We start from the raw sequence: 23,194 nt of genomic DNA, 5'->3' as shown, positions 1-23,194 counted from the left end.
GCACACATACCCTGGAGTCATACTGTTCTGTTTTACACACACACACAAGGACACACACACATACACACACACACACACACACACACACACATTCACACACACCCTGGAGTCATGCCTTTCTATTTTACACACACACAAAGACACACACACACATTCACACATGCACACACACCCAGGAGTTACAGCTGGGAAGAAAACCTCCCACCAAACCCACTTACAATGCAGCAGCAACCTTTCACACTTCCCAACGCACAGACCAGAGAAAAGTATAAGCATTTCTGTTCTCTTCAGAACTAGATGAGGATCATTGAGTGGTGACTGGGAAGACATTTTCCATCATCCTTCTCTTGTCTTCCTAGCTTTCAGGATGCTCAGAAAAAGAATGCTATGCTTATTTGTCAGGATAAAAATCGCCCAGTATTTCCTGTGAGTCACCAGCGGGAGGAGTAATGCGATTCCATCCTATGGCTGAGTAAACACAGAGATCTGATTTCAGGCTGGGGACAAATTTCAAAGTGCAAATATAAATCACATAGTTAATCCTTTTTTCCTCTTCTGAGCAATCCTGCCAGGTATCCAACAAGAGGGTGAAAATCACACTTCTTACTTGGGCATATGATTTTCTACTTTTCATTGCCTTTTTTTGTTAAAAGCATGACATTTCTTTCTTGAATGTTTTTTTCTCAATTTGGGGAATTTTTAAAATTAATTTTTCAAAATGACCTAATTTTTATTATTAGGGTCTGGATAATTTTAGAATTTTTAAAAATTTTATTTGTAATTATTGTGGGTACATAATCAATGCTTAGGATGTTTCAGAACAAAGCATCGAGATATGAGGAAAATTTTAATATGGAAAAAACTGGGACAAACAATAAGATAAATAAATAAATGCATTTTTCTATCTATGTAGGTGTGTGGCTGAGAGACAGATGAATAAAAACAGGGTCCAAGGGCAGTGGGGATGGTTGAAATGTTCTTCACACCGTGTGCTTCCATGAGGATTTATCTTGTTACCTCATATCTTTCACCCTGCGGAGGAGATGCTGCTATAACTTACAGCCACAAGAAAGCAAGAACACCAGAGAAGAAAAACATCTGTCTGGTCATTTGGCCATTTGGTCTATTTGTGAACTTTTATGTGAAAGAAAGGAAAGACGGAGACAAATTTGAAGGCAGGTAGGAACGGAAATGTGTATAACTTAGAGGAAAGCGAGTGAGCAGAAGTGGGCTTCTTACTCCAACTCCTCCCATCTCCTTGACCATGTGGAATCAGTTCTGGCCCCAGTTAAACCATTAACTCAGTTTAAGACCAAGGATAAGCCATTTGATCTCTCTTCGGACCACAAATCTCATCAATAAAGGATTTGGAGGCCCTTATAAGGTTTCGTGAATAGATAAAGTGGAAAGGTTGAATGGCTTTCTCTGATGACCATGAGGCCCAACACAGTAAGAATCATTTCACTTTAGGGCTAGAAGGGAGAGAGACTTCCCCACAGGGCATCCTGGTACCCTCAGTAAGGGGCATACTCAGTGTATTTTGCTTCGTGCATGCTTCTTCTTGCTAACTCCCCCCGCTGTTCTATGCAAGGCATTGTGTGTTTAATCGTTCAGAGCAGCTTGAAACACGGTGCCTGGATGCTCTCATTTGGCACTTGTTTCTGTGGCGCCCTCACACAAACCAACCTGATGAAGGAATCTAATTGTTGGATAATTTGATTTTTTTTTCTTATTTCCAAGAGTAGATGCTGTTTGGATGTAAAGACTTTCGGAAAAAATAATGCCCTTTAGAGTGAAAGGTAGCACGGAGGAGAAGTGCAGCAGACATCGGTGGCAGCACCTACCAGCTGCACATCCAGTGGCCAGCGCCTGCAGCAAAGGCTTTCTTTTGCTGTTGGAGCCCACTCTGCCTCTTATATGGCAGACCTGACAAATGGCAGAATTTTTGCCCTTCGGGAGCAGCCCTCGTTCCATAACTAAAGTAATGGGCTCATGGGAGGCAGCGTGTAAATGTCCCAGCTCCCTTGCCCTTCTGAGGTGCACCATCTCTACTGGCTTTCAGGATTTCCCCAGTGGCATTAGGCTCCACCCACACATGGTGATAAGTTGGCTCCATGACACATCTTGTTGGCTGCCTTCCTTCCTTGTCTCACTTCCTCACCCTCTCCTGGTCATGTCCTTTTTCTCCCAAACTATTTGCACTTGAATTCTTATCTTGGGGTCTGCTTCTGTGGGAGGCCAAACTAAGATAGCATGTTATCAGAAATTTGGCTTATTGTATGTTAGTTTTATTTAAAAGGAAACCCTTTAAAGACAGCTTGTGCCAGGTGCTCCTGAGCACTTTACAGATATAAATCTCATAAATCCTTTCAAAATCTTCTGAGTTGAGGTACTAAATAAGATTGGTCTATTTAAATTTTCTGCAACCATAAAAAATGATTTCAATGTTTTTTTCTTTTAATTTTCAACAATGAGTTAAATTTCAAAATGGACAGATCCATAACTATATTAAGATCTTTAACTTAGTCATAAAACTATACATAACCTGAGATCACTTGGGAGACAAAAGTGACAAATACTTAAATATGTCAGTATTTTACAGTGACTTTCAGTTATGGTTCCTTTATGCTTCAGTTTCTGTTATTAAAACAGATAATTGTAATACTTACACCTGCTTTTACTTAACTTTAAACTTTATGGATATTTTAATAATGAAACTAATTCAAGTTATTCTGTTTGTATAATAATAAAATGACCTAAAATGCACTGTAACATGTCAGCATATAATAAGAATGAAAGTTTCTTCATTAAGACATGAAATGAAAACAGATTGATTATCTGGGTTTCAATCCTGCTTCTTATACTTTTAAACTACGTAAGCTTGGGGAAATTAATTAACCTCTCCATGCCTTAATTTCCTCATCTATGAAATCAGGATAATTATTCCTTATTCATAGTGTTTCCATGTGGATCAATGTAATAGTAACTATATAGCACCTAGAGGTGTCTGGCACATATTAAAAACTCAATAAAAGGTAGCTATTACTTTCATTGTTATTACTCCCCAGCTTGGGTTATGTGATACCAATCTCCAGGTCTTCTTAGGAGCATTTTTCTTGTTAATGGCTGGGTTATCCCCTGCAACAATATGAACCGTGGATCAGCATGCTTTTATTAGGGTGGTTATGTTTCTGTGAGTAAAACAGAGCTTCTCAAACTTTCATTTATCACCCACCAATTGATTGGAGATTTAATCAAGAAACGAAACACAATCGCGTCATTGAAGCCCAAGAAGTCTTCCCGAAATTAAATACTTTCCTGACTCTCAGCAACAGTAGGTTGCTAATGATGAGAGTAGAGAATAGTTAACTTAGTCATCTTCCCCCTACCCCCATCTTCTTGTTCTGAGGCTTGGCAGTGACATGGCAACTGGGTAATCACCGTGGGTCCTCCTCCTCCTTCTCCTGCCCTGCCCTCCTCCTCCTCTCCTCTTTCCTCATTGTGTTTCCATTGTTTTAGACTTTATTACTCATTATATAATGTGTTGCCTTTCAAACTTGTATTCCTGTTGTGAGTCATCAATTGACTTCATATGAGTGTGTTTTTTTAATTTTATAATTCTTTGGAAGGCAAATGGTAGTGCTTGCCAGATTTTCTCATCTTAATGAAGGACCAAACAATTGGAATGTTGTGTGTGTGTCATTATCTTCATACATCTTAGTGGTTTTCCCCTTATTTCCCCATGTTTCAAGATTTCCTGAAATTTTAATAGATATTACACTTGTAAAGTCAATTTAAGAAAACAAGGTTAAACATAATCTATTCCCTTACAAGAAACAGATGTACAGAATTTTTCTCAACATTTTAAAAAATCCTTTTATTTATTTAATCTGCACATAGTTACTGAATATCCATTATGTAACCGGCACTGTCTAGGAATTTAAAAAAGGAGAGGAGGAGGGGGAGAAGGAGGAGGAGGAGGACACATTTCCTTTTTTGTTGGTTTGATTTGTTTTTTTGTGTTTTGTTTTTTTATAGACTCAGGGGGTCTATAAAACTGTAACAAACGTAGTTTGTTTACATGGGTTTAGTGCATAGTTGTGAAGTCTGGGCTTATAGTGTATGCATCACCCGAATACTGTAAATTATACCCATTAAGTAATTTTTCATCCCCCACCCCCTCCCACCCTCCTACCATCTCACCCTTCTGAGTATCCAATGTCTATTATTGCACTCTATGTCAGGAGGACACTTTGCTAAGGGCAAAAAAGGAAGGCTGCAAGGACACAAGGCAAACAGGGACCTAAAAAGTCACTAGAAAATAAAAGGAAGGGGAAATTTCAATGGCTTGACCTATGATAAGAAAATCAACTTGGATGAGAACTGAGGAAAAGCAATTGAATGTGATCACACTGGAGAGAGCAATTTCAAAATGGAGATAGAGCTAAAAGTCAGAATGTAGGGAATTGAAGCAATGAGAGAATACAAAGAAAGAAGTGGCCAGAGTTTGAGCAGGAAAGGAAGGGAAAACATAAAAAGAAATGAGAAGCAAAGGTGAATTTTAGGTGAAGTTAATGAAACTTAAGCTTCAGGGCTCCTCTCTTACACAGACCCCTTCCAAGGCCCTGGGAGGGGCCCTAGCAATGTATTCATGCGGTCCTATGTTTTTGTACACTTTGCAAGGTATTTTAACTGCAATGGATAATAAGACCATTCTCTTTCCACTTTAACTTCCCCTCCTTAGTATGAGGTGCAATTAAGGAAAAGGTGAATTTGGTTTGGATTTAGTGGGACTCATGGGCACAAAGTAGCATCTGGGTATAGTTTAATTGTGGGCTGACCAGGTGTAAAAACAGCTTCTGGAGTCGCTACTACCTATTCTATCCAACATCACGTGAGGATAACAACAAAAAATTGGTCTGGTGTTGGCAATTTAAAGGTTATTTTAAATTTTTCACTCAGAGAAAACTTGAAATTCCTCCAAATCTTGCAACATATATTGGAAAAAAATTGATAATTTTCTAAAACTGGCAATAATTCTAAAACCTAACATACCATTACCAATAACCAGTTATGATCCTGAAAAAACAATTCCTAGCCTAGATATAATAAAAACTAGAGTTCATTCAACCATGCTAGGAAAAATTACAAATTATTTTTCTTTTCTCAACATAGAAAAATGCTGTTATAAAATTGCTGTCAGATGAGGAGGTGATCAAAAGTATGATGTTTCATTCGTAATCAGCTTTTTAAAAAATTGTAATTTGTTATGATGTATTTTCTCCTCTAAATATACATTTATTTTTAAAACCAATGTTGTATTCTTAAGCATTTTACCACCCAAAACCAGAATACATTTATGATGCACTCAGGTTTTATTGTTTTTGCTGTTTTGAAGGTAGAGGGAGGATGTGAAGGGAAGTAAAACTAATGAACATCTACCCACTAAGTGCGACAAATATTATTTCCTGATTTCATCCTCTGAACAGTCATTCCAATTAAACATTAATATTATTATACTTGTATAAATGATGAAACTGAGGCTCAGTTTCCAAGGTCACTCTGCTGGTAAGCAGTAGGACTGGATGTGAGGGCAGATCTGTCAGATTTCAGAGCCTGTGCCTCCTATCATACTGCACGGTAAGCTGGAAAAGGGCTGATAACTGAAACAAGATGGGAGATTTTAAGTACACAATACGCTAATGAAATATAGTGTTGAGAAGTTATAATTATTTGCAGGAAAACATATTAATTTTGTTTTTTTAAGTGATTTTACTAATTGATCATTCTCATACAAATACACAGATTTCTCACTGCATCTCAAAAGGCACAGTGCATGCCTATGATATTGAAATATTCAGTGTTTTTGGCCACATATTATATTACAGTTCATGTATTGGTATATAATAAAATACATTGCACATATGAAAGTGAGTATATAAATTGCTATTAAGAAATTTTAAAGAAGTAGGCAATAAAATGTGTTCATAAAGTCATAAAGGCCTATGTCAAAACTGGAAAACTGGTTGAGTATCTTTCATTAAAGCAAATGTTTTGTCCATAGTCAATATGACGTTTGCCAATTTGGACTTCTTGGCCTTTTCCCACTTTTACTCTGCAAGCATCTGTCAATTCTCTGTGGCAAGATGTCCATTGGCTGACTCCCACATTGTTATGTAACAGGAAGAAAACAGCTCAACCAAATTCATGCTCTTCTAGAATAAGAATTTCTTTTGTGTATACATATGCTCCCTCTAAGGTCCTCCATTGTATTAAATGTTTCCACCCCAATAAAGGTGTTCAGCACTTTAAACATTTGATAACAGAATATTTCATGAAAGTAGATGTGATTATCCTTTTTCAGTTCTTTAGCATTTATAGTAAGGACAGGCTAAAAATTTGTGATTATATTTCATTGTTTTAGCCAGGTCACATGTCCACCAGGATGCCATAGCGTGACATTTCTAACCATGGTTTTATTTACATAGAGAGTCTGAACACACACCTGTATGATAGGAAATAACCTACAGCAGGCAAGAAATTTATAGCAGGTAATTGTTATTGGACTGAGACCAATTCTTTCCTGTGATGAACTATATGTGAATTTCTGGGGAACTGAATCCTCTTATAGTATTTATATTTCCTGTGCTAATCTATATAGTATCCATTTTTAGAATGCCTTTGTGAAGTTAGGGTATTTTTGAAAGCTTATCAGCTTTCCAAATGAATCCTTTCCACTAATATTTTTACAAGATAGTGATAATAACTGGAGTACTGCTCTGAGAAATGAACTAAATATAGTATCCATTTGTAGCTCATTAAATGCAGAAACTTGATCGGGGTGTCTGTGTGGCAAATTCTTCAATTGCTCTTGGCTTGTGCCTTAATATAAAACTGTAATGTAGATGATTAAAGGTTTTGTAGTAAGCTGACATTACATATCTTGGCTACAACACATTTCATTTGCAACAGGGACAAGTATCTTACCAATCTCAGGTGAATAAATATGTTAATAATTTTTTAAAAATTGCTTTCTGTATATGTGAGAAACAAGTAAAAATAGCATAACAACATACTCGGTTCTGTACGAATCCACATATAGTTTCAATAGTATTGTTTTTTCCCTCAACTGACTTTATTCTTGAATTGAATTTTATTTAAATTTTGATTACATATTCCCAGGCACTATATTGACTGAATCAACTGTTTCGTTTCGTATCAAGTAGTTTACCACAGAGTTGACTTTGTGAAGCTAGGGACATTAATAAGACGAAAAAAGAACAAGCTTAGGCCTCGAGATAATTACCAGACTGTAACCCTGGTGTTTATATATTGCCCAGTGCCTACTAGGCTCTAGTAACTACTATTCTCAAAATGATTGAATGAGGAAGTTTTTATTCAACTACTTCTGCTTGATAATCATGGTAAGGTGAAAGCAAAACAGAGAACAAATGGAATATGTGTATGAAATGGGGGCTAATTTATAACATAAATTATTATATACCCTATGTTATTATATACCCTATGTTATTTGATTTTTTATTCTTCTATGGTGTCTTGATGTTGTATACTGAAGAGAAGGGTGGCGTCTGAAGAGGCAATTAGACACAGGCATGTGGGCATTGCTCAGGAGGACTGCAGAAGCCATTACAATGGGGAATTGAAAAATAGGTCAATATTCTCTTTCTGTTCAAATAATGCAGCATGTAGGTTTAGCTGTGGGCAAAGAGATGGACTTAATCATTTCTCAAGGAAGCTTTTATGTCATTGATTCTTGCTTCAACTTTGCTTCATTTAGCAGGCTGTTTCTTGTATAAGTTTTAAGTAAGAACCAGAAATTGTTACTCAGAATCCTCATATATTTTAGTGTGGCTTAATATAAAACTTTAGTCATATAGTTATATTTAAAGCCATATATAAAATCTTTATTATATTATATATCTATATATATATTTAATAACAAGAAAACATGTGACAAATGATTTCCCATACCAAACTGAAGGTTATAATAAGGACTGTGACAGAGTCTATCTGTATCTACATTTACTCATCAAAACAAAAAATGCCTAATGTGCAACTAGGCATTCCTGTCTGTTATGAGTATCATAAACCTTTCATCCTACTCAGTTCTAATGATCCGAGAGAATGTAAGCATTATAAACAAATGGGAATGTTCAAGAACATTCTTCTGTGGTTCTCATTTGCCTGAATTATGTTAACAAACAACTAGTGTTAACATAGTTAAAATGACCTCCTGAGGTGACAGGACTTTAAATCAATTCATGAATGGATAAAGAAAATGTGGTGCTCGTGGGTGTTTGTGTGTGTATATACATCTATGTGTGTATATACATATATACATACATATATGTGTATACATATATACACACATACACATACCATGGAGTATTACTCAGGTATAAAAAGGAATGAAATAATGTCTTTTGCAGCAACTTGGGTGGAACTGGAGACCATTATCCTGAGTGAAGTATCTCAGGAATGGAAACTCAAACACCATATGTGCTCTCAAATAAGTGGGGGCGAAACAGTGGGTACACACGGGCATAGAGAGATATAAAGGACATTGACATCCAAGAAGTGGGGAGGCTGGGAGGTGGTGAGGAGTAAAAACTTACCTACTGGATACAATGAACACTATTCTGGTGATGGACACACTAAAAGCCTCCACTTAAGCCTTATACAAGTCATCCATATAACAAGAACATTTGTACCCCCTTAATATTTTGGAATAAAAAAATGTTAAATACCCTAAATTTCTCACAGATTTTCAGGAACTTTGAAAAATAGTTTTTCTACTTGTGAACAATGCAATTTCATAGATAACATCAATTTATGAGCCAACCAATGAAGAAATATGTGGCCAAACTCCTAATCTGTAGGCCCAGGCTGTTCACTGGCTTGTTCATTCTCCCAGCTGGCTGGTCAAAGAATACAAACTAGAATCCAGACCTCTCAATTCTCAGTCCTCTTTGCTTTGCAACATTACACAGCCTCATATCCACATCGTCTATTGGATTTCTTTTCTTTAAAACACACAGAAATGAAAATGTGCTGTATTTATTAAAGAAGAATGGACTAGAAATTTCCCATGCTGGCCTCTGAACATTTTTGGCAGAACATGGCTATTTCACACAATGTTGTGGTATTGCTCCATCCTACAAGAGTTCTCTTTTGGTTTCTCAATTAAATATAAAGATACAGTTGTGTGTGGTGGCTCGTCAGTAGTTTTAATGTATATAGTAGCCCAGGAAAAAATAATCATAACATCTAGTACAATTTCAAATATACAGACCATGTTCTGTAAATATTTGATGATAATGATGTTTAATATCTATTTGGAACCTTTCCAAAGTAAACACATACACAGTTATTTTGCATAATTTACTTCTTCTCTCTTTCAGATGTACACTTAGTGTAGAACTCTATCTTCCAGATTGACTTACGTGAAGTACTTATCAGAGGCAAGTGAAGGAACTAGATATCTCCAAATTTTTTCTAGGTCTACGTGTCTTTTACTCAAAAAAGTTCTCCAGCTTTTTGATCATGAATATTATGCCATAGTATAATTTTAACTAATTTCTGCCTCTCCAAGTCATGCTCCAACCCCCATGGGAAGGAGTTGGGACAGGACTGTTTGTAATTCAAGTAGACCCCACTAGAGTGCACCATGTGAACCAAAAGGATAATTTAACAGGTTTTCAAAGTCTCAGGATGGAATAATCAATCATAACTCTAGTCATCAAGGGAAAACTTCTAAACATTTAAGCAAATGTGCATTGAAAAATATTGACTTGCAAATGCATTAAGAACAAAACTACAGAATTTATGTTTACTGAATTTCTAACTATTCTACACCATGTGACTTGGCTCTAGGGAACACAAATGTTACATTTTCCAAAGGTAAAAATTACTTTAACATGTCTATGACATAATAAACAAGCATAGACTGCTTACTTAAATGTGACATATTATATAGACTTTTATACTAAGGGTTTGTTGGACATCAGTTTTATGGCCTTCCTGACAGAATAGTGAGGAGAGGAAAATTACATGTTTCAGGACATAGAGAATACAAAATCAAACACCAGAAAGCCTGAGCATTGAAACCAAAATCATGGAAGACTAAAGTCAACCAAAGGAACACAGCACTAAAGCTTGGTTTCTGGATATAGATGGTCTTAAATGAAAAGATAAGTGCTCACAGAGCCCTTGAGGAAAAAAGCAAGGAAAATGAGAAACTCAGATGGGCTGGCAATACAGGCATTATGAGCTTAGGAGCAACAGAGGAAATGGTGGCCTTGGGACAAGATGCCATCCTATGAGCTCTTAGAAACCTGCTGTAGTTCTAAATGTTAACCAAAAAAAGAAAAAAGAGTTGATTTTGAGGAACATGTCATGTTAGAGCAGGAAAAGAAAAAGAGATGGTTGAACTTTCAAAGGAAGAGAAGGACTGGCTCCCACAAAACCCGGCTGAAGTAGTCCTTACAGTATTCATTCCTCTGCCAAATCACTGAAATCCTGCCCTGGAGACAATCGTACTCCTGAAACCACTCCTCAAGAAAAGGTAGAGTGTGGTCACAGCTCAGGAGGAAATAAAGATGAATTGGGAGAAATGGCTCCCTGGCCATAAGACTCTGAGAAGTATTAGAGAGAACTGCCAATGATTCCCTTAAAAAATGCTTTTCCAGTTATAGGGATTCAACAACTGAATAGACCACAAATGGGACAAATAACAAAAATTTACAAAGAGAATCAAAGAACATCAAAAACATAGGCCATTCAAGAGGAAGTGGTTCGTTTCGCACATAATTCCATTCAGGTCTTCCTGCTCTGCTGAGCAGTCGACTTCTTGCACCTTGGGTAATTCTGATGGGTTTAGACTTGGTAGAATTAATGGTATTTTTGTGATTGTAGATGGTACAACCTTCTCAAATTCTGTTGTGAATAGCAAAGTGCTAAAGAAAGGTTGATTTTTTTTCAAGTGCTAGACTTTTTAAAATTGTGGATATTAAAAATGGAGTGTTTATCACTGAGTATCATTGATCATTCTCCCAATTCCAGTGAGATTATTTCCAGATTCTGGTGTGGACAATGTGTTTTGGATTGAAAGTAGCACCCAGGGAACTTCCATATAACCCACATTTTCACGGACACGTGGCAGGAAGGCTGGTCTTTAGCTGAGCTAGGCTTGCCCTTGGGACATCACGTGGTACATTGTCAATAAAAGCCCCTTTCTGGCCACGTCCAAAAAGAAGAGGAAGTTGTATGAATGCAGCAGCCATACATTCCTTCACATGTTTAAATTAATTCTTATTTTTAAAATTGTCTTTGAATGGCTGAACCACAGAATTCACATGCCCAGAAGCAATGACAAATCATCAAATCTTTGTGTTTATTTTTAAACAAGATACATCATTTAACTATTATACGAGGGGCCTAGAATCAGCCACATATAAAAGAAATGAACAGCCCAGTTTAAATCCTGTAAAGACAGTAAAGTTATATACCACAACTGTTGAACATGGTGAATTGGCCAGAAGAGACTGGAACTATTGAAACCAAGATTATATTGTGAGAAGAAAACATTTATTATCTGATAGTTAAAGGATATTTCTCTAGATGATAAGAAGAAGATACATCAGACAGGAATCAAGACATTCCAGCAAAGTTTAGGAATGTGTTGATAGACTTAGACACCTGCCTGAGCTCTGTGGTCTCCTGGGAAAAGCAATAATTCACACTGGGAGGTAGGATGTCCCATAGTCAGGATAGATGTCTCTGGGTAAGGACAAAAAGCTTGAGAGGGCTTTCTGTGTGGGAACATCTTCAAAGAGCTCTTACAGTGGTGTGTTCACAGACTGGGACTGACCACATTCAGTGGGCTTCAGTGCCCTTAAGAACCCACTGCCCTGAAATTTAGAATCACAAAGTAATTTGGGGAATCACGCTGGATTACATTACTGGGGCCTTTATAAAAATTTAGGTTGAGTAGAAATATATGTCTCAAGAATTCTGAGACAAGTTGGGAATTTTAGTGGTTTGCTTTTATTTTAAAAACCAGGGAAAAACTTTAAAATATATTAAGTATTTTGTTTCAAGTCAACACTTCTCTAGTCTTAGCCATTTTGCTTTTGCTTTCTTTGCCTGCCTTGACAATTTCTCAGTTAATATTTTTTATTAAACAATTGGACTTAGTATGAGGCTGTTTAAAACATACTTAAAAAAACTATATCGAATTACTGAAAATGACTGAATGTACAAGATTAAAAAGCTGTCAGATCATTCTATGAAAGGGGAAAGAAAAGAATTACTTGAAAGCGGTTCTGTTAAAGATATCCACGACATATTGTTACCTGAACAAAAGCAAACTGCCAACAGTATGTATAGTCTGACCCCATTTAAAATGATGGATAAATAAATAAAAGCATTATACATGTACACAGTATAAATAAAGTATAGAAAGACACACCAAAATTATTTTATGTTAACAATACTTAAATACAAGTGGTATATTTGTGAATGAATTTTGTTTCTTCTTTTTACTTGCATTTTTCTAATTGTCTATAATTACTGTGCATTAATTTGAAAAAAAAATAATAAAAATGTATTTAAAAATAAAATGGCTCATTTTCATATAAATGCCCGTTGGCATGGCTCAGGATGCTAGAATTGATGACTCATAGGGATCTGACTGCTGTATTTCGGGATTTGTGTGTGTGTGTGAGAGCCTTGGCAGTTTACTCAGATTGAATGGGGCAGACATTTTGCTGGTGGAGCTTAGCACTTTAGGCTCTATCCTCACTCCACCCAGATCCTCAAGAGTACATACACCAAACCCATACATATCTATTGGCCTGAGTCTTCCACCAGCATGATTTATTTTGTGCAGACCCTAGGGTGAGGCCAGGCCATGTTCCACCACTGCCTGATTTTTCTTGACCCCCACTTTGCCTAAGTGGTTCCTGAGACAATACTATTATAGGCAAGTTGCAATTCTAAGACCAGGACAAAGGTTCAGGGATTTAGTACCAAGTCCCACCACACGAAGGATAAGACAGTCAGTATTGACTCAGAAGCTGGGGGAGGTGGAAGAGCTAGGCCAGGAAGAGGCTTGGAGAATGAGTAGGGAGCCCAGAGGTATTGCAGCTATCATCCTTCCATGTCGAATGGCCTTCGATGAGGCTGTCTTACCATTACCGTTCTGGAAAGCCAGCTTGCCATCTTAGCAGAAAAGGCCTCACCATGCACGCTGTGCTGGATCCCCACCAGGCAGCACCCAGTATCTGGTTTATGGCTTCAGAGGTAAGCAGAGGTCCAAAGACCATGAAAAAAGCAGTATGTTTGAAAGCATTCAATATGAATATTGAAATCAATTCAAGGAAACACCGTTAGAAAAGCCAAAATTTTGCTGAACTCATTGCATTCATTTTATAGTTAATATTGTTTTTATTTTAAATTACAAATTGGAGGAAGGGCAATATAATCTCAATATTTACAGCCGTGGAAATCCAAATCTGCATACGTGAAACAGATCACTGGCCCTGTGATGTGAAGTCATGATGACCCACATGCTCTTCCTTTTTGCACACATGCACAGACACACAGGCACACACAGCCAAACTAACTCAAGAATTTCTCATGGTAAAATTTTATCCATTTAATTTAAAGTTTTGGTCCTTATGCAAAAATGCAAGTACTTGCTAGGATAGGTAACACAATAAAGCCTTGATCCTGGGAAGGGAACACGAGGATGCCGAAAAGCAGCAGTGGAGGAAGGGAATGGGGACTTCAAAGACAGAGACCATCTTCATGATTTACCTGCATCTTTGGAATAAGCTTTATGCTTCCTGCAATCCTTTTACAAAGAAAAGTGCAAATAATTCTGACGGTTTCCCTATGCCTTTTAAGAGTTGGTCTCAAAATAATTTTCTTTCCTAAAGAAGTAAAGCAGATGATAATAAGCACATGGTAAATAGTTTCTTGCTGTATGCAAACACTCTGACCAAAATGTCCTATTTTATAACTCATTCAGGATGATATATATATTTCTTTTTAAAAAAAAAGCAGAAATAGGGATATTTTGAAGAAAGAATGATGAGGAGTTGGAGAAATAATTAAAATTCTGTATTTTCATTATCAGTTTCTTAATAAAAACTAAGCTTTGCATGAGTAAAGGCATTGTAGATTTTTTCTTTTTAAATTTCAAGATTAAATTAATTTCATGTATATCAATTCATTACTTAAAAGTTTACATGTTTGCATATAATTTGGAGAGCTTTACATTTCTGTATTAATTTAATAGTTCAAATTAGTAGTTATTATATGTCTTAGTCAAATGCAATAAATATTAATAGTCATCATGCCAGTGATGAGCCTGGAATGTAAAATACTATTATGAAATTCAGAAAGGACATCCAACTTTAAAAAGCATTGAAGCTTATCGTAGAATCATTGGCAGTGACGGTCAGACACAATCTTGGACGTTTTGTGTAGAAAATTAATTTCCCTAAATACCTGTCCTTATTTTAAAATTTAAGTATAGGAATTTTGGAGTATATTTTCCCCATGTTCAAGTGATCCAAATTTTACAGCTACAAAAATAAACACTTATTAATTACTTAACAATAGACTTCCTTATATATCTATCATACCTCAAATCTCTTTTCCACGTACCAGTTTTAAACTCCAAGGCACCTTCTATGAATATTCTTTACATAAATCATATATACCCTTCCATGCACTCTTCAACTTAATAGTTACCATATTCTCAGTCTAACCAGTGTGCTTGGGCCCTTTAAGAATTAAAATATGATTAAAAATACCTTCTCACAGGACTCTCATAAAGATTAATGGAGACTAAATAATAGGAAGAACCCAATCTAAGTCTTTGAACATTGTAGGGCTATGCCGGGTTTTGCTCTTAACAAGCCATCTCAACTCAACTAATGTGGGTTAAAGTGGAGATGCAGCTCAGACCCTGTGTCCCAAGCTTAGGATTCTTTTTCTCAATCTGCTGGGTCCATCCTCTCAAGGAGAAGTGGGGCAGAGGGGTAGGATTACAATTGCTGATTATAGAAAAGTGTCTGGTTCCTTTCTTTCCATTCTTCATATCTCGTCTTATAGGTTCACTTTATTTAAATCTGAGGGCAATCTGAGTGAATTAACATGCAAGAATTTTACATTTTTGTTTGTAGGGGAAAAACGATCTCTGGGCCCACTTTTCACACTTTATCGCCCAACTGGGAGGCCAAATTGACACTGTTACATCCATGGGCTTTAGAGTGGGCCAGACGTGTGCCCTACCACTCATTAGCTGTGTGACCTTATGCTGTCCAAGCCTCTCTGTTTTCTTAACTTTAAAATGAGAATTATAATAACAGTGATGATTATTGCATGGAATTTTGTCAGTTTGAAATGAAATAATGACTATAATGCACTTTGTGTCAAGCTTGACACATACTGAACATTTTAAACACGTCAGGAATTGTTAAAACTACTCTTTTACTAAGTTATAAGATGTGGTAGGAGGGAATAGATAAGTGTGGCAGACAATTGGTTGGTTGATCTAGTCCCATCCACACCCCTTGTCTCTAGTCACCTTCCAATGACTGGTGTGGGGATGTCAATCCAGGTAGGGCCAATGAGGTAAATGAAAAGCGTTCATAAGGGGAAAGACTTGACTTTTGCCATTCTCTCCCCTCTGTTCCTGCTCAGAGATGGAACAGGAGTGAGACAATAATTACGAGGACAGAAGCTAACACGCTAAAGATGGCGGAACGTGTAAGACAGGAAGGGCTTGGATCCTTGATGACACCACTTAGTGGCCAGATACCCTGCCCTGCCAATCCCTGGAGAAAAATAAACTCCTGTCTGCTTAAGCCACTACAGGAGTGTTTATTTTCCACTGAAAATACTTTTAACTAATAAAATATGTCAAAATTAGAGGTGAGGGTCAGGGAGAAAGACAGAGAGAGAAGAAGGACAAAGACAGAGAGACAGAGTGAAACTGATTTCATGAAAAACAGTGTTTAACTTCTTAAGAATAAACACCTTTCAATTATCAATACTATGTATTTCATTATCAATTATCGATTATATAATCAGGAAGTTGATACGATGGCAGAAAATACCAAATAAAAATTTCCATCATTCAAGAGATTTCCTGTGCAGAAAAATAAATCCATTTTATTCCTAACCCTAAACACATTCAAGGATGAGAGAAATATATGACAGTAGACAGGAAATTAAATCTGAGGAAAGGTTGCCTAAAAACAGAATAGACCATGTAACTGTCAGAGGGAAAAACATTTTTTATATATATAAAATATGCTATTCAAGCCTCTCGGAGTGGAAATGTAAATTTCTACTCAATATTACTGAACTTCTTTTTTTTTTTATAAAAATACCACCAACTTAGAAATTTTTATTTTTCCTAAGATATACAAATAGAATTAACACAAGAGTTCACATATTCTGTGATTTCTAAACATTTAACCATCAACTGTCTCTGTGAAATGCTGTCGTCCTTCATAGTTCAGAGAAAGTTCAGATGCCTTCTGTGAAAGCCCAACTTTCTTCCTTTCTATCCTCAAAATTAATTTGTCTTTTCAGAAGTCTTGATGGATGTTTTCTTTGTTTGCCTCTCCATGTTGCTGCTTGATTTGATAGATTTCATTTTCTAGTTGCACAATAGTCCGTTCAATCTCATAATTCTTACTGACCAGGGATACCCAATTTGATTCCATTTCTCTCAATTTAGATCCAGCTGTGAGTTGCATGTTCTTTCGCTGCCAGTTTAAATCCTGAATATGTTTTCTTAACTTCTGAAGCTCTTTCTGTGCATGTTCAATCATATGAACCAGATTTTCATTATATACTTTCCAGGCATTACATCCATGCTGTGACATTAGTTCCAGATTCTCAATTCGAACTGCTTGGTGCTCTAACTGGGCCATAGAATTGTTTACACATTCTTGCCATGCAGTAATGTCACTTTTCTGACCTGAGGAAGGGGCTGGAAGCTCATATCGTTTCATACTGAGCAATTCAATTGGTTGTCGAGCAGCCAGTCTTTCAAATTCATTTCTCATTATGTCAGTTTCAAAAGCAGAATAATCTGGGGCTGTCAGGTAGCTCAGGTAGTTTTTAGTTAGTCGATACCTGCGGGTGTCCTCCTCCACCAGCGCCGCAGCCGCTTCCCTCACACCAGGTGCTTCGTAACCTTGATCAAAATACGGCAGCGCGTCCACCACAACTTCTTCAGCCACCAAGCCCGTGCCCGCCATCACAAAGAGCTTAGCACCACGCCTCAATATTACTGAACTTCTAATGAAGTTCTTTCAGTGAAGAATTGCTTGGATATAGGAAATATGGGCTATAACAATTAAAATAATCTTGCCAAGAGTAGCTAATTTGGAGCAAGTTATCATTTTAAAAAATGATGCTGAAAATTATAAGCAATATTTACTGCAATTAATTGAGGAAAACATATTATTTTGTTTCTTTCTTAATATCCTTTATTTAAGTTACAGGCAATAAATAGCATTTAGCCAGCCAGGATTTCTGCAGCACTCATTTTCTGCCTACAGTAATGTTTAGAAAAGAAAGGTTTTTCCTTTCTGAGTGCTTAGCATTTGGTGACTATGAAAAAATCAGGGCTTTACTGAGGCAGTATTGTCTTAGTTCAGGTTGCAGTAACAACACACCATAGACTGGGTGGCTTATAAACAACAGAAATTTATTTCTCACAGTTCTGAAGGCTGGGAAGTCCAAGATCAAGGCACCAGAAGGTTCAGTGTCTGAGGAGAACCTGCTCTCCGGTTCGTGGATAACATCTTTTCACTGTGTTCTCACATGTTGGAAGGGGCGACGGGTGGCTCCAGGGCTCCTTCTATAAGAAAAGCTCTGCCCCCATGACCTGATCACCTCCCAAAAGCTCTGGCACCTAATATCATCACCTTGGGGGTTAGGATTTCAACATATGAATTGCGGGGAGACATAAACATTCAGACCACAGCAAGCATCTTAAGCAACTAATGGTATAAGAAGATTAAATTCTTTTTCTTTTCAAAATATAACTTTTTTTTTTTACACAAAGAAATGAAAACATCTGGGAGGTGCTCTGAACTGGAAGGGGGTTGGGAGGGCTAGTCCCCAGGTGTCTGTCTCTTTAGAGGGTGCATGGTCCTGGGCAGGCCGGAAGAAGCACCGAGTCCAAAGCTTCCCAAGGCACCAAACCATGAGGAGACAGTTTAGTCCTGACAAACTCCACCTCCGCTTGCCAGATCTAGCTTGTTTCATCCCCACTGACCCTGGCCTAGCTCAAGTATCTTTCCAGCCCTATTCTGTCTCCTGTTGTCTGTGGCTTCTGCCCTCCCAGTCCTTTCAATACTCTGTGTTTGGTTGGTATCAGAACGATTTTCTGATTCTATGTCTGATTTCTTTTTTAATCACAATAGCTCCTCGGACCCCTCAGAACTCCCTGGTGCACCTTCCTCCTTCCACTGTCAATATTCTGGCTAGCAGAGGCTCGGTAACAAGTTTCCTAAGTGCTCACTGTCCATCTATTTAATAACCTACGCTAGAATCTTGCCAGGCATCAACCTCGCGTTCATTGATCTGTGTTTCCAAGATCCATCCTTCAAAATCCAACTTTTTAAAAATCGTGGCAATATTTTCCTACTTCTGGCAGCTACACTCTTACCCTTGAACTTCAAAGCTTACTCAAAGAGTGAACAAAGCTCTGAGAATCTCGGGAACAATTCATGTATACCTGGAGTTTTAAAGACATTTAAGTAAGCACAGCAGTTTTCCATAATTGCCTCCCTTAAGGTGGTCTTTTGTGCCCTCTTAACCGCATTTACTTTATGAGTCCCAGTTTAAGTATCACTTTTCTTGACAGAGAAATAAAAAAAACAGTTGAGTTCTGTCTTTTCTCTGCCATCTGTTAGTATTATACCATCTGCCCCAAGCCTTGGCCATATCTTTTTTGTTGTTCTTGCTCTGAACTTAGCTTAAGAAAAAGATCACTCAAAACCCTTTAAAAATATTATTAGCACATCCTACACTTGAGTTTTTCTGAGATTATCCTTCTAGGTTTATGTCACTCTCACATATGAAATTTCACCTTGAAATTTTAGATCCCCTTTTATCTACTATGTGTTTCCCTGAAAACATCTGTTAATTGAAATGCACACTGGGTAGAGGAAACAGCAGGAAGCACGAAAAAGGAAGTGCTTTTCTAATACCTGGGTTATATGTCTGACAAGTCCCAGCCTTCACCTCATGGGAACATAGTGTTTCCTACGTTCTGTTTTCTTCCATTTTGTCTCTTCTTCTCTTTCCACCTGAACGCCCTTCAGATTCTCAACTCTAAAAAGCGTAGATTTCTACATATTTCTCCCTGTGCCTTATGTTCCATCTTCTTCATCTGAGCCAGAAATGTTCTTCCATTGCTTGATTTTAGCCTCAGGTGCCACTCTACCACACTGGGTGATAATCATGAAATCATCTTTACCTTCAACTGCTAGTATTTCAAATCCCCTTTCTCCATTGTCAATGACCATATATGAATAACATCCAAGGCTATAATTATTCTTCCTTCCACCCCTCTTCCCTCCCTCTTCTTTCTCTCTTACTCTTCCTTTAGCAAATGTTTATTGAGTGGTTACTCCATGACGAGTATCCAGGATATATCTGTGAATGGGAATTTATAGTCTTAGGAGCCTATAGATTTTAATAGAACTTTGATAGTATTTAATGTGTTCATTTATACAATTTAACTGGTGAGTATTATTTTTTGAATTCCTAGCACACACATAAAAACAGGCCAGAAAGTAAAATAATCAAAGTGAAATGGCATAGTGAGGTATCAGTTTATGGAAAGCAAGTCGGCTTTGAGATTAGGTGGATCTGGATTTAAAACCCTGCACCAATCTCTCATAGTTAGACTTAGGGGTGTTACCCCCAGTCTCCTCGTCTATAAAAAGGTGATACTGCCTTGTAGGATGGTTATGAGAAATGGAGATGTGTGTGTGTGTTTGTGTGTATATGTAATATAAACTGGATATGGTACCTACAGGATGGACCAAAATATAATCTATCTTATCTATATAACAGAAACTCATTAGTTTCCCCAAATTATAGACCTCTTTCAACTGAATATTCCCCTTAAATGATATGGTACTTTTCTTTCCAATAAATTAAGGAACAGGTTTCTATATCTAATATCCCACAGGGGGAGTCATCACCTTTAAAGTTTAACTATTGTACCTTTGACTATTGTCATATTGTTTTAACTAAGAAATTTTGCTTAAAATGTTTGAGAGGATTTTTTTTTTTTTTGGAAGTATTTAATGACCTGTTGTTCTTTTTACTTCATGGACAAGAATCATATATAGGAGAAAGTGGTACAATTACAATATTGATTTTAAGCTTTTAAGCTCTCTTAGCATCTGTATTAAAATCTCACCATATGAATCAGTGTGGGCAGAAAAGACTTTCAGGCATTATTATGTTCTTAAAATTGGTATAAAACAGGCTGTTACCTTAGCCCTTCTTATTTTTTCCAATGTGTGCCTCATAACTGGGTCAGTTTTCAGAAAACAAAGCTGCTTCCTTCCTGGGGTCAGTTTTGCCTGTCACTGAGCTCGGCTCTGCATCTGTGACAGACACACCTCCACTGCCCACATCTGCCGACCCACATAGATAAGCCTTGGCCATCCAGTGGTCACATCCACTGTCGTGGGCCCTCCTCACTCGTGCCATCTGCTCCTCCTGTGACCCAGGCTGGTTTCCAGCCCCTGCCACCCAGTTCTGTGAAATCACACTCCTGACCTTGAGACGTGTGAGTTTCTGGTCCATACCTTGATGCCCTTTAAAAACTCTGGCTTGCATTTATACTAACAGCTCTCTTCACGTGGGGTTTTCTCAGTAGTAAAACCCACACCATTTGGGCATTTGTTCACTCAATAAATCTTTATAAAACAGCCAATATATGTCAAGCAGCCTACTTTGAGATTCAGTTCTTGAATTTGTTCCTTGTTCCCCAAACGAGGACTTAGACTACCCTTTTCCCAGCCCCTTCTATTTGTAGTTACCACGATGGCTTCCACCTGTTATTCAGTCATGCCCAGCTCTTGAGCTAATACTGATCATTAGGAGATGCAGCTCTCATGGTGGATTGAACCTGTAATAGTTCTTTCTGTTCAGACCAGATCCAGTGTTCCTGGAATGAAGTCCTGCATTGCAGCCCTCTCTTACTTCCTGCTGTATTGCCCAGTCCATACAATGATGTCTATACCTCAGTTTTCTCAATTCGCATCCTAGCCTCCCTCCCAGCCCTGGGATGTGCCTTAAGTCAGTCCGCTTTGGGGGGTGGTTCTGACTCACCTGGCTCCTGCCAGTATGTCTCCACCATCACTGCCAGTACCAGCTGTTCTGTGCATTCACACGGAGTCTTGTCCTATGTAGAACTGGATCATATGACTGGTTTTGAGAACTGCCTGTTGCTGGTCTCATCCACCAGACTGGATCTTGTGTAACACCCTCTAGAACCAAAACACACTACGTTGGGCCTTTTTAGTGTGTCACATGTTCCTGAGGTCTTTCAACTCTCCCATTCCTACCCTGCTGTGGTTTTCTTCTTGATCCCCACTTCAGCCATATTGCTCAGTCACAGCATGTCTCGGGCCTGAGCCTGCCTGAGCTAGGACATGTGCCAAGGCTCAGACAATCATATAACTTGACATCTAAATCAGGGCAGTTTCGAAAGTAAAATGCAGTCCTATTAATAAGTTCACCAGGGCAACAGGTATCAGCAGGAACTGTCCCAGGCAAACCAGGTGACCTAACCACAACAAACATATGATAAATACCCTATATTCTGCTTTTATAAATCCCTCTTTCCACACTAGAAATGGTCTTATAAGAAGCTCATATGGTTTTAAAATCTAAATATTTATCATACCAAAATAATAATAATTATACCAAATTATTATACCAAATAATAATTATCATGCCAAAATAATATTATTATACCAAACAGTTATTTTTGTTAAACATGCATACTAATGAATGCTATCAAACGACTATAGTTAACAGATCAACTCTTTCATTTTCCCAGGGTCTATTTTGTGGCTAATGTTATCCAACACAGATGCTAGCACAGAGTAGTTGTGTAAAAAATGTCTATTGAATCTGACAGGTTTGTAAGGTTACTTTTCTGCACCAAATAAATGTGTGAAAGGGAGCTATGTAAAGATTTAACCATAGTAAGTTATATGAGGATAAATGTGAGTGAGGGCATTTTGCAACTTCAGTTTCCAAAATCTGCCAGCTGCAGTGGTGGGTGCCTGTAGTTCCTGCTACTTGGGAGGTTGAGGAGAGAGCCTCGCTTGAGAACAGGAGTTTGAGGCTGTAGTGTACTATGATCCCACCTGTGAATAGCTACCACACTCCAGCTTGGGCAACATAGCAAGATCCAGCTCTTAAAACAAAACAAAACAAAACTTCTAAGCCAGAGCCTTTTCTCCTATATTTTATGATGCAGGACTTTGAGATTAACTAGATACTCATTTGTGCACTTTAATAGACATGGGATTTGGAGGTGTGGGATAAGAAAATTCTGTCTCTACACTGAGACAAGTCACCTGTCCTCTTCTTGTGGCTACAGCATACACCTGCATTAATGCAAAAGTACATATGAGTATCTTTCCCAAATTGTATTATCAAAAATATGTTCGCCAATCAATGAGCATATGGATCTTCATCCCCTCGACGACATCCCTGTTTAGCAACACGATTATATTTTGGTAATATCCTGATGGACTTTGTCACAAGAGAGACTAGCTGTTTTAACGTAATGTGCTAATTTAGAAAGAAATCACTGTGTTTTCTTCATTGTCTGCGGATACCTCTTTTCAGAAATGGTTTGGAAACAGAATCATGCTGTATACAATTTTAAAAAATTGCTCTTTGCTCAGTCTAATACAATCACTTCTGAGATATATGTTATTTGAAAAATCTTCCAGTTTTCTCCTCGTGATAATATTCTGTTGTGTTCCAAAGGGTAATAAGTGAAGTTCATCTATGCACTTTGCCGTGAATTCTTGAGATGTGCTGGTGTCCTGTCGTCAAGTCAGTGAGGGGTAGGCCCTGCCTTATTGAGTCTCCT

The 23,194-nt window shown here is 37.6% G+C and overlaps 1 pseudogene across 1 annotated transcript; it reads right to left on the bottom strand.

Annotated features, from left to right (window-relative positions):
* Nucleotides 1–16,412: 16,412 nt before the first annotated feature.
* LOC105805322 lies at nt 16,413–17,306 on the bottom strand (annotated as a pseudogene). Its single transcript, XR_001137202.1, has one exon. The product of XR_001137202.1 is annotated as a pre-mRNA-splicing factor SPF27 pseudogene (transcript).
* Nucleotides 17,307–23,194: the final 5,888 nt, after the last annotated feature.

The sequence above is a fragment of the Propithecus coquereli genome, unplaced genomic scaffold (genome assembly GCF_000956105.1).
Source record: "Propithecus coquereli isolate 6110/MARCELLA unplaced genomic scaffold, Pcoq_1.0 Scaffold127, whole genome shotgun sequence".
Classification (NCBI taxonomy): Eukaryota; Metazoa; Chordata; class Mammalia; order Primates; family Indriidae; genus Propithecus; species Propithecus coquereli.
This window is presented reverse-complemented; position numbering and strand designations above follow the sequence as displayed.